Source organism: Trichechus manatus, unplaced genomic scaffold (genome assembly GCF_000243295.1).
Source record: "Trichechus manatus latirostris isolate Lorelei unplaced genomic scaffold, TriManLat1.0 scaffold00094, whole genome shotgun sequence".
NCBI lineage: Eukaryota > Metazoa > Chordata > Mammalia > Sirenia > Trichechidae > Trichechus > Trichechus manatus.
The window spans coordinates 2,970,811-2,975,061 of NW_004444030.1; the positions used below are offsets into that span (position 1 = coordinate 2,970,811).

The window sequence follows — 4,251 nt, forward strand, 5'->3', positions numbered from 1 at the left end:
GCTTTCAGGGAACATGTAGGTCAACTGGAATGACAAAGCTTATTAAGAAAATGTTCTGCATCCTACTTTGGTGAGTGGCGTCTGGGGTCTTAAAAGCTAGCTAGTGGTCATCTAAGATGCACCAATTGGACCCAACCCACCTGGAGCAAAGGAGAATGAAGAACACCAAAGGCATAAGGAAAATATTACCCCAAGAGAGAGAAAGAGCCACATAACCAGAGACTCCATCAGCTTGAGACCAGAAGAACTAGATGTTGCCTGGCTACCACCAATGACCACCCTAACAGGAAACACAAAGAAAGTCCCTGATGGAGCAGGAGAACAGTGGGGTGCAGAACTGAAATTCTAGTAAAAAGACCAGACTTATTGTTCTGACTGAGACTGGAGGGACCCTGGAAGACATGGCCCCCAGACTCTGTTAGCCCAGAACTGAAACCATTCCTGTAGCCAACTCTTCAGACATAGATTAGACTGGACTATAAGACATAAAATGATACTCGTGAAGAGAGTGCATCTTAGTTCAAGTAGATACATGAGACTAAATCGGCAGCTCCTGTCTGGAAGCGAGATGAGAAGACAAAAAGGGACAGGAGCTGGTTGAATGGACACGGGAAACTTGGGGTAGAAAGGAAGAGTGTGCTGTTACATTATAGGAAGAGCAACCAGGGTCACATAACAATATGTGTATAAATTTTTTCTATGCGAAACTAACCTGAACTGTAAACTTTCACTTAAAGCACAGTATATATATATATATATATTCTTTGAAAGGGTTCTCTCTTATTTTCTATTATTTCCTGTTATGTTTTAGCTAGAAATATTTTGCCTGGCAGACAATATTCACTTATTTTACAAAATAATGCAAATTTTTAAAACTTTGCTAAGAGAAGACAGAGTAGGAGTGAATGTGGATTTTTACCTAAATTTACAGTAAAATCACAACCATATTCACAATTAAAAAGGAAGAAAGAAAAAGACTAAGAGGAATGAGAAGCTCTGTTGGCAACTACTTAGACAATAAAATATATTGTATATAGACATAAATAACTAAGCTTTCTATATGATTATTGTGAAAAAGAGCCAGTTACAAGTGTCATAGGTAAGATAATTTGCAACAAACTCAAGTTAATTTTAAAAAGTATTTAAAAAACCACCTAAAACAGGTGTTGTAAATCTTTTTTTTCAAACAAAAATAAACATATAAGAGGGAAAAGATAAACACCTAAAGAAATAAATTGAAGCACAGAAAAAAGCAATACTTTTTTTTTTTTTTAAGAAAGGGTAGAGCCATTCATTCATCAATCAATAATTACTAAGGGCCTACTACATGCCAGGCATTGTTCTATGTGCTAGGGTATCAACAATGAAGGAGACAAAAATCTCTACCCAATCTATACAAACCAACAGCCAACATCATTCCTAATGGAGAGAGGCTGAAAACATTCCCCTTGAGAACAGGAACAAGACAAGGATGTCCTTTATCACCACTCCTATTTAACATTCTGCTGGAAGTCCTAGCTAGAGCAGTAAGGCAAGAAAAAGAAATTAAAGGCATCCAAATTGGTAATGAAGAAGTAAAACTGTCCCTATTTGCAGATGATATACTATACATGAAAAATCCAAAAGACTCCACGAGAAAACTATCAGAAGTAATAGAAAGATTCAGCAGAGTAGCAGGATACAAGATAAACATACAAAAATCAGTTGGATTCCTATACGCCAACAAAGAAAATCATGAAAAGGAAATCAGGAAAACAATACGATTTATAATAGCCCCTCAATAAATAAAACACTTAGGAATAAATCTAACCAGGGATATAAAAGACCTATACAAAGAAAACTACAAAGCACTACCGCAAGAAATCCAAACAGATCTACATAAGTGGAAAAACATACCATGCTCATGGATAGGCAGACTCAACATTGTGAAAATTACAATTCTACCCAAAGCAATCTACAAACACAATGCAATCCTGATCCAAATACCAACAACACTGTTTAAAGAGATGGAAAAACACAATCACTAACTTTATATGGAAAGGGAAGAGGCCCCGGATAAGTAAAGCCTTATTGAAGAAGAAGAAAGTAGGAAGACTCACATTACCTGACCTCAGAACCTACTATACAGCTATGGCAGTCAAAACAGCCTGGTACTGGTACAACGACAGATACATTGACCAATGGAACAGAATCGAGAACCCATATGTAAATCCATCCACCTATGGTCACCTGATCTTCAACAAGAGCCTAAAGTCCATCAAATGGGGAAAAGACAGTCTTTTTAACAAACAGTGCTGGCAAAACTGGATGTCCATCTGCAAAAAAATGAAACAGTACCCATACCTCACACCATACACAAAAACTAATTCAGAATGGATAAAGACCTAAATATAAAACCAAAAACTATAAAGATCATAGAAGAAAAAATAGGATCAATGCTAGAGACCCTAATACATGGCATTAACAGGATACAAACCATAACTAACAACATACAAACTCCAAAAGATAAGCTAGATAACTGGGATCTTCTAAAAATTAAACACTTATGCTTATCAAAAGACTTCACCAAAAGAGTAAAAAGAGAACCTACAGACTGGGAATAAATTTTTGGCTTTTACAAATCCGGCAAAAGTGTTATCTCTAAAATCTACCGGAAGATCCAACTCTCTACAACAAAAAGACAAATAATCCAATTAAAAAATGGGCAAAGGAAATGAACAGACACTTCACCAAAGAAGACATTTAAGCGGCTAACAGACATATGAGGAAATGCTCGTGATCACTAGCCATTAGAGAAGGGCAAATCAAAACCACAGTGAGATACCATTTCACCCCAGCATTAGTGGCATGAATCAAAAAAACAGAAAATAACAAATTTTGGAAAGGTTGCAGGGAGATCGGAACTCTTATGCACTGATAGTGGGAATGCAAAATGGTACAACCATTTTGGGAAATGCTTCCTCAGAAATCTAGAAATAGAAATACCATATGATCCAGCAATCCTGCACCTAGGAATATATCCTAGAGAAATAAGAACCGTCACACAAATAGACATATGCACACCCATGTTCACTGCAGCATTGTTCACAATAGCAAGAAGATGGAAACAACCCAGATGTCCATCAACAGATGAATGGGTAAACAAACTATCGTACACAAACTATGGTACATACACACAACAGAATACTACACAACGATAAAGAACAATGCTGAATCTGTGAAGCATCTCACAACATGGATGAATCTGGAGGGTGTAATGCTGAGTGAATTAAGTCAATCACAAAAGGGCAAATATTGTATGATTCCACTACTATAAAAACTCATGAAAAGGTTTACAAGCAAAAAGAAACAATCTTTGGTGGTTACAAGGAAGGGAAAGGGTAGGAGGGGAAAACACTAAATATACAATAGATAAGTGGTAACTTTGGTGAAGGGTAAGACAGTATACAATACTGCAGAAGCCAGCACAACTTGTTCAGGGTAAGGTCATGGACGCTCCATGGACACATCCAAATTCCCTTAGGGACCAAATTACTGGGCTGAGGGCTGTGGGGACCATGGTCTCAAGGAACATCTAGCTCAATTGGCATACCATAGTTTATAAAGAAAACGTTCTACATTCTACTTGGTGAGTAGTGTCTGGGGTCTTAAAAGCCTGTGAGCAGCCATCTAAGATACTCCATTGGTCTCACCCCTTCAGGAGCAAGGGATAATGAAGAAAACTAAAGACACAAGGGAAAGATTAGTCCAAAGGACTAATAGACCAGAACTACCACAGACTCCACCAGACTGAATCAAGTACAACTAGATGGTGTCCGGCTTACCACCACTGACTGCTCTGACGGGGATCACAATAGAGGGTCCCAGATAGAGCTGGAGAAAAATGTAAAACAAAATTTTAACTCAAAAAAAAGACCACACCTACTGGCCTAACAGAGACTGGAGAAACCCCGAGAGTATGGCCCCCAGACACCCTTTTAGCTCAGTAATGAAGTCACTCCGGAGGTTCACCTTTTAGCCAAAGATTAGACAGACCCATAGGACAAAACAAGACTAAAGGGGCACACCAGCTCAGGGGCAAGGACTAGAAGAAGGCAGGAGGGGACAGGAAAGCTGGTAATAGGGAAATCAAGGTCAAGAAGGGGGAGTACTGACATGTCATGGGGTTGTTAACCAACGTCATAAAACAATACATGTACTAACTGTTTAATGAGAAGCTAGTTTGTTCTGTAAACCTTCATCTAAAGTACA

General features: G+C 38.2%; 1 protein-coding gene across 6 annotated transcripts in view; it reads right to left on the reverse strand.

Moving 5' to 3' along the window:
• Window positions 1-4,251, reverse strand: part of CWF19L2 (CWF19 like cell cycle control factor 2) — a 163,445-nt gene that overhangs the window by 30,700 nt on the left and 128,494 nt on the right. The window lies entirely within an intron of this gene.